General features: G+C 50.9%; 1 protein-coding gene across 1 annotated transcript in view; it reads right to left on the bottom strand.

The window, feature by feature from the left end:
* Positions 1–4,141, bottom strand: part of SERPINE2 (serpin family E member 2) — a 56,887-nt gene extending 52,746 nt beyond the window's left edge. The window contains exon 1 of the mRNA XM_037029228.1: positions 3,927–4,141. The gene's annotated coding sequence lies outside the window, so the exon portion shown is untranslated. The remainder of the gene's footprint in view (positions 1–3,926) is intronic.
* Positions 4,142–8,579: the final 4,438 nt, after the last annotated feature.

Genomic DNA, 8,579 nt, shown 5'->3' on the forward strand with positions numbered 1-8,579 from the left:
GTTTTACAAGAAAATAAAATTTGGGGAAGGGCATGGGGCAGGGAGGTGGGAAGGGGTCAAAGAAGGCTTAGACTTTGTCCGGTCATCACAAATGGCCAGCAGCCTGGGGGCACTGCTGTGGGGGAAAGCAGAGCACAGTGGAACATTCCCTCGCTGAGTGCTGAGGAGACCTGGGCCAGGACTGTGCAAAGGCAACTGTGGTACTTCGGTACTCTGTGGTACGTGGGGCCCACCGCATTCGAAAGGCTGAGAGCTCCCGGAGCAGCCGGGACCTCCGTGTTGAGTCTACCCACTTGCTCCCAGGGAGGTTGTGAGACAGTGGGAAGGCGGCGAGGTCTGCAAAATGGTCTGTAAACAGCAGAGACCGCATCTCGACACAGGGGAGGTAACACTAGATTGATGTGTTCGCTACCCTTCTTCCAGCAACTTGGGTGCAACACCACGGAAATATGAGCGAGAGCTCCCCTTGTGATCTAAGATACCTAACCTATGCTACAACATAATGACTCCTTCAGCGTCAGGATTTGTCCCCCAAACAAGGAGGAGGCACGGGGCTTTATCGGCAAGGGCACACGCAGACTTGGGTTCGAGGGGCAGAAGGAAAGTCATCCCAGCAGCCACACGGAAGACGGTTGAAAGGGGTGCAAAACCAGGTGTAAGAAACCAGGCAGGGGACCAGGTGGGGAGGCACCAGGGAATCACAGGCTGCCATGGTCTCCTAGTCGACGGTCTCCCACCTGTGGTCGCTAGCCCATGGGAGCCAGGAAGCTACTGTAAGCAAGGACCATGGGTCCAAGGGGCACTGGAAACTCCATGACAGCCAAGTGTTGCCACATGGGAATAGAACTCTCATGTTCCAAGTCTTATGACTTTTAAGAGAAGCCATAAATCCAAGTGACATCTTAATATTTCTAAATATAACTCAATGTTTGTATACTTTGCCCAGGCCAACAACACGTCTGCCAGCTATAAAAGGCACACTGGCCACCCTTGGCCAGTCCTGTAATCTGTCTAAAGCAGGGCAAGGCCAGTGTGACCACAGCAGAGGCTTCCAGGACGTCACAGCCTGGAGAAGCAGCACGACCTGGCAGCTGTCTGGGGGGTGCTGGAAGAGTCTAGCATCTTCACGAGCTTCTTGCTTTAGCAACCTGGTGAATGGTAGAGCCACACCCAAGAAATAAATACGTACATACCTAAGAGGGACACATTTTGGCTAAGGATGAAATGGGTCTGGGTTGGATGATGAGAACTAAAACCAGTTTTGGACTTATTGTAGGTTTCTTGCCTACAGGGCATGGATAAGTCCACTGGCCTGTAGGTAACTAGCTGGAGACACCAATCTGGGACTCACTTTGTACTTGGTGATCGCTGGAGCTGTGGGCACGGTGTCCCCCCAAGACTCTGTAGAGCAGAAGAGGCATAAGGACAGAGCCCTGGGTGAACCCAGGAGGTGCCAGGGAGGCAGAAGGAAAAGCAGGAGGAGAGGACAACTAGGGAAGGAAGAAAGCAGCGAAAAGGAAGGAAAGACCCGAATCTCGTCGGGAGAGCATCCACACAGCTCCTGCAGGCATTAGGGGGCCTGCTACTTTGGGGAGGTTGTGCTCAGCTTGCAGAAAGTCAGAAGGAGGGGGTGACCCTGTACGTGTTAACTCATTTCAGAAGCCCAGTGGTAGCTAGAGATGAGGTGAGGATGGAGGGGTAAGAGAGGTGATGGAATTTTAAAAATACTATTAAAAGAGAAAGGAGTTTATTGGGAGACATTAGGCATGGCCACAGGGAGGCCTCCTCTCTAATCTTCGCTGGGTCCCCCACCCCAACTTCATCTTTCTTTCTGTTATTCTACCCTATTTAGGACTGATGATACATTTTATCGTGGCCTAATTCAGTTTGCTCTTTGTCTGTGTCTTCCCACAGGAACAACAATTCAAAGAGAGCAGAGGCCTTCTGTGTGTACCGTGCGTTAGTGCCCGGACACAGTAGATGCTTGAGAAGATCTCTTGAATGACTGGGCCAATTCAGAAAAGTCTGTCGGAGGGAAACGGGGTAGGACATGGGGAGACTTTAAGCCAGCAGCCCTACTTACTGGGTAGCGTGGGCCATGAAGTCACCTGCCAAAAGGGAAGGAGGAAGGGGAGGGACCTCTTGTGCTGGAGAGGAGCTGCAGGGGGAGCGCAGGTCAGCAACCCGGAAGGACTGTTCAGAGACACTTAAATGCTGAAGTTTCTTATTTCACAAGTTGAGCATCGCCGGGCGAGGGCAAGAGCTGGATGCAGAGGACTCAGTGGCTAGAGTGGGCGGAGGCCACTGGGCTGGCGATGGTCAAGGAGGGACAGTCCCCCACATACACTCTGGGACTAGAGGAGGCCCCGGAGCCGAGAGAGAAGGCCCCGGAGCCGAGTCCACGGGGCTGTGGGACAGCAGCCAGGTGGCGGAGGAAGCCACACAGAAGAATAGCGGGGCCCAGGCCGTCACCTCCTCCTTTCCAAACTCTGCCGCCTTGGTCAGATTAGCTGATTATTTCATCCCCTGTGTCTGGAACTGAAAATTCACGTCCTTTTCAGGCTGAGACATGTTTGTCCTTTTAAAGTGACACTAATATGTGAAGTTCACAGGAGGCAGAAATTTTCTGTATAGATTCCCTTTTTCAAAGAATGAAAAATAGATGACATCCTGCTGACCTTCAGTAACTGACTTGCACTGGGCAATATTTTCAAACATTATTTTAACAGAGAATCAAAACTTAAGGGTTGAAAGAAACCTTAGAGTTAGGCTCACACCTTGGTTTGCATAGCTGAAGAAAACTGTCCGGGAAACACTTCGAACAGCACATAATTACTGATTTAGGTATGCAGGTAGCCTTGAAAGTATCTTCGATTTTGGAAGTGCGCTTTAGACAGACAAAATAGCAATGCTTACGTTTCTTTCAGTTACCTGTGTTCAACTGTTGATATAAAAATCTCCAAAGTATAAAAAAAAAAAAATCACGTAAATTGTTCCTGTTCAGTTCCGAGAAGTTAACTGCTTCCTGGCTTGGAAGAGGAAGTCAAACCTCACAAACCTTTTGATGTCCGTGCTAAATATAAGAATACTTTCTGCAAAGTAGTCAAAGCAAGACACAGCAGCATTTGTGATTTCTCGAGAGAGACACACATAAAGATTATTTTTCGTTCACGAAAACCTTCAATAGCATCTTCCACAATACCCAAGGTAGACTTCTGTCTTACGTAATCTCAACCTTCTCTCCAAAATCAGTTGGTAGGCGAACACCCAATTCCGCCCAGAATTTCAGAGTACTTTCACCTTACCTGCAGTCACTAATCAACATCGCAATTACCATTTGTGCAGATGAAAATAGCGGAGACCCGATCCATAGGGTTAAAACCGATGGACAGAGGCCAATTTAAAGGTTCTCCCCTAAATCACTGGTCCCCCCAGCTTGCCCGGGCAGTGGGAACAATAAGTAAAGAGTCCGTTTGTCTTTCCTTGCAGGGCGGCGCACATGCAAAGTACCGGGCAGGGGACGCCGCAAGTACCTGGGTCCCTCAGGTTCAGGGTTTACGGGCGCCAGCTGGGATGTACCGGGAGAAACCTCGCGTTGCCCGGGACTCCCAGCCGCAGGCACACCTGGACGCCCCAGCAGCGCGGCCCCTCCTCGCCCTGCCCGGGTCCTCCTCGGGTTCCCGGGCGCAGGGGCCGCGGCACGCACGCAGCCTTGGCCGCCGCCGCCCGAGGGCGACTGAGAAAGTTCCTCCGCCCCGACGTCGCCGCCCCCGGGCCCCGCTGGCCCCGCAGCGTCCCCGCCGAGCGAAAGGTCGCGGTAGGGAGCAGGCGGCGCGCGGAGGGACTGTCCCCCGGGCAGCGGCAGCGGCAGCCGCCCCCTCCCGGCCCCGGGCTCCCGGGCTCCCGGACGCGCAGCCCGTACTCACCGCCCTTCGCTCGGGATCCCCAGTTGGCGACCGCAGAGGGCAGCGCGGCCGGCGCCGAAGCCGGGAGGCGGCGGGGCGGGCAGTCGGAGGCCGGAGAGCGGCAGCGGCGGCGGCGGCGAGGAGGAGGGTCAGAGAAGGAAGAGGCGGTGGCGTCTGCAGACTCGGCGTAGCTGGAGCAGCCCGTGCGCCCCAGAGCGCTAGCCAGTGGCCGCCTCGGCGGGGGCTTTATCGCCGCCCGCCGGGCCCCCGCCCCTTCCTGCCGCCCCCGCCCCGCCCCGCCCCGCCTTCCCGCCGCCTCCTTTGTGTGCCAGCGGGCCGCAGCGTCCCCGCGCCCGCACTCCCGGACGCCCCCACTCGGGGCGCCGCCTGGTGGATTCCACCCCCCGGGGTCCCAGTCGCGGGGCTGCGCCCAAAAACCTCCGGGAGACGCGGCGACCCCGAAGTGAGGCGCCAGCCGGGGCCGAGCTGCACGTGGGTCGCCGGGATCCGGGTGTGGGTGGGAGGAGGAGAGACCCAAGGGCTCGCGGCGGGTCCCTGGGACGGAGCGCGAGTCCTCCGGGCCGTCCCTTGGGAGAGGCACGGTGGCGCCCCGGGACTGTGCTCGTCGGTCTGGGTGATGGGGATAACGGTGCCAGAGAGCGGGCGGGAAGGGGCCGATCGCCCCTCGAGGTGCTTCGCAGGGTGCTCCAGAGCCGACTTCTCCTGCCATGGGGACACAGAAACGGCAGCAGGTCTCATTAGGCAGAAGGCAGACGAGGGAATTTAAGAAAACTGGATTCCTGGCAGTGGTGACAGCGTGAGGAACGCGCCCAGTGCTGGGGATCCAGCCCTTTCCTACCGGTAACTACAGCAGAGGGGACCGGACCTTGTGCGCAGCAGCGAGGGCGCAGACCCCTGGGGCCAGTGACGGACGACCGTCGGGATCCCAGCTGTATTCTCCCAGCTGTATTCCCACAGCTCCTTTATTCAGCCTCCTTTGCATCAAGTTAGGTTTGTGGGGACCCAACTTAATGCCGCAATTTAGGTTGCCCTTAGTGCAGAGCCCTCACCGGCAGGCCCAGGGCCCCAGGCCTGAAAAAGAGATGTGGTAAATCTCCTAAAACACAGCCTTGAACTGAGGCTACATCCACTGACTGGAGCGACTTGGAATCTTCACCTGGCGCATGGGCGATCAGGCTAGACGGTGTGTGCACGGGTTGGGGTGAGAAAGTTGCTTTTAAGTGTGGAATCTGGACCAGCCTAAGGGTATACACAGCCTCTCGCAAAGCCGTGGGAGGTTTGACGCCTACATAAAAAAGGAAACAGTTCACAAAAAGAAAACGTTTCGTTGTTTACAGCCAGGCCTGATATTTATATCCAATTACAGAGCAGGATTTAAATCCTTTTTTTCTTGTTGGTCCCTCTGCCTGAAATAATACCCCCCACCCCATGATTTCGTAATCTCCTGATTGTCTCCTTATTGATACTTCAGGACACAAATCAAATGTCACCTGCTCTAGGAAGTGACATTTGCACGAAAGTCAGTCACTTCCTCTCTTCTGCAACCTATTGCTTCCTAGACCTTAGCATGGTCTGTTTTTTTGTGGTTTCTTGGCTACTTTTCCCCCACCCTTCCTCATGAGAATATGTGCTCCCAGAAAACAGGGAAGAGAAACCAGTTCAGCACGGTTTCCAACTCACCCAGTCCCAAGCGCCTAAAGCCAACACCACAGGCACACTAGTTGCTCAATAAATGATTGTTGGAGGTTGGTGAACAAGCAAGTGCCTAGTGACTTTTGACATTATACGTTACTGCCCCCAGACATGGTCTAGTCAGGAGGGTAAAGTGGAGCTGGGAAGAATAAGGCGGGATGAGAGGGGCCAGAGGAGAAAGAGCCCAGAGGTGGGTATGAGCTTGGTGCGTTTGAGAAGCTGGGAGGAGCCCCTTCCAGGTGGCAGGAAGTCATTCAAGGCACTAGTGGAGAAACAAACCAGCGCCAAGAAGTGTGGGTGCAGCCAGGTTACAAAAGCCGGCCTGACTCCCCACATCCGTTTCTACCTCAATCACTTGTTCTAACCGCAGACTTTCATTGTGATAACTGCATGTCCACGTGGAGTTGTGAGAATTGACGTAGAGAGAGGTCCTGTAACTTTGCCTAGATCTCCCCATTGGAAACACTTGGGAAAATAATTGTCTAACATCACAAATCAGGATATTAACATTGATGCCTATTGCAAACACTTTGCTTAATTATTTGCAATTTTAGATTGCTAGTAAAGTTACTCTAAAGTTCAAAAAAGTTACTCTTAAGTTTTTGAAAGAAATGAACAAATGATATTTTAAAGGGTTTTAGTCTTTTGTTTTAACGGAACCTACATTTTTTAGCAAAAAAAGTTTCATTTTACCAGTTAGAGAGTGTTTAGGCTCCAGATTCTTCATATAGAAGAGATTCCCCCAGAGTTTCTGGGACCACTTCATGTTTACATTTTAATGACGTTCATTCACTTCTCTGTCCTCCCCAGTACTGTGGAAGGAACATTTTGAGCAATACTGTACCTGGCTTGTCAATTCTGAAGTCAGACAGGATGCAGTGTTAACTAATATGCTAAACTAAGCCCAACCACTAATGTGCCTTCCTCTGTCCTTGGACATTGGATGGGACTGCCAATGAGCGTCTCCCGAAGGCAAATGATTCAAGACAAAGGCCCATTCTGCCAGCCGTATATGCCGGGAATACCAACTATGCTCATTACAGAATGCGCATGGCTGGTGGTGGCTGGTCTTCCTGGTGCCATTAGGAGAGTACAGAAGGCATCTCCTCAGCTTTCAAGTGACATTCCAGTCAGCAGGCACCTGAGCACCCATCATTGGGGGGCTGCCCCAAAGAAGCTTGTGTTCCTACCTCAGGAACAACAGTTGGTGTCCAGGAGCAACAGTCTATCTAGTGTCCGATCCTCTTTGAAATCTATTTCTCAAAGTCGCACACTTTTACTCAGCATTTGCCTCACCTCTCTACCATGGTCTTGTTCGAGAAATCCAAATCGTTAAATGCTCCTACCCACCTCTTTCTTTGCAACTTTACATTCACGGCTGAATTTCATTTTGTCCTCCAGTTATGTGGCTTGCCTTAATCCTTGGAGAGAGCTTCATATTGTTTATTCCGTTAAAAGGTAAAAGAAAAAACAAGTGATCTGGAGTTTAGCCAGCTCCAGCCAGTCTCTGAGTTTGGCTTTGTGTCCATAAGCCACAGTTGGGAGAAACGCAAGAAATGCCCAAACAGAATAAAACAAATGATCTATTTAGTCTCGTTTCCTCTCTTGGAAGAGGTCCAGTGTTGAGTGCTCTGGAAGAAGATGAAAACCCGCCCCCTCAACCCTCTGTTCCCCCATACAGGCTGACAGTATGACCTTGTGTGCAAGTAAAAACTATATTCAGCTTCCAGCGGGTGCTGGTATTTTGTCTGGAAGAGGGACTGATGTTTCGGTAGTAAGATAACAGTTACTCCTCTCTTATCTAACCCCATTGAAAACGCATTACCCTACAGGATGACTTGTTACACATTATAGATGCAAATGCTGTTATGTAAGATTGTTTCACCCGGGTAAAACAATATATTGGTGTGTGTGTGTGTGTATGTATGTATATGTGTANCTCCTTTTCTGGTTATAGAAACAATATATTGGTTCATATATATATATATATATATATATATATATATATATATGAACCAATATATTGTTTCTATAACCAGAAAAGGAGACTGGTTATAACAGTTCACTCATACAATTAGTTTCTGGGACTGTTGCATTGTTACAGTTTTTTTTAAAGCTTGTAAAGGACATTTGTCTTGTTATTTCCCTTTCAAGTTGCCTTTCAAAAGGATTGGAAAATAAATCCAATTTCCTTTTGCTGTAACTTCTGAAACAGATGAAACCAGAGCATCAATTCACACTTTCCCGTTTTCGTCACTACCTTTCACCAAGAGCTTCAGAGAAAAGACATCACTAAGGGCTGGGCTGAGTATCATTTTCTACTTACATGGGCCAGGGGGGTGGGGTGCAAAAGGTTTATAGTTGTCCACATGGAAAATATTACATATAATTAATTAATACATAACAATACAAGAATAAACTGTGTTTCATGTATTCACAACTTTCATGTATTCACAACGTTGTATTCACAACTTTGTATTCACGAAAAGTAGGTAAACCGACTTGTGCCCCACTTTGTAGTTGGCCAAATGTGATGGGAAGCCAGGAGGATCGTGTGCTCCTGACCCGTCCATACAACAAACTAGCTCTTCTTCCTTTTACACCCAAACAGTAGATGCTGTCTGCGCACTTCCATACAGGTCTCTGACGGATCTTCTTACCTGTATCACTGCCTGTGTCTCCCCCACCCCTTCCCCCCACCCCGTCAAAGCTCTGTTACCAATAATTTTCAATGCCAGCCCCGGCAGTTTTTCGTCCTTTTTTTAACCACCCTTGATTTCTGGGTAGCATTGAACTCTGGTGTTTTGCCCGTTTTTTGGAAACTCCTTTGCCTATTTTCTCTCCTCCAATTCCTGTGCAGCCTTATCCTCTGCTCATCGAATCCTCCTCCTCCATACGTGGGTGCTATGCAGTCGCCTGCCTGCCCCTCCCTCTCCTCACATTCTCCCCGAGGGGGGAACA

Source organism: Sturnira hondurensis, unplaced genomic scaffold, assembly GCF_014824575.4.
Source record: "Sturnira hondurensis isolate 20B ecotype Veracruz unplaced genomic scaffold, ASM1482457v3 Scaffold0020237, whole genome shotgun sequence".
Taxonomy (NCBI): Eukaryota; Metazoa; Chordata; class Mammalia; order Chiroptera; family Phyllostomidae; genus Sturnira; species Sturnira hondurensis.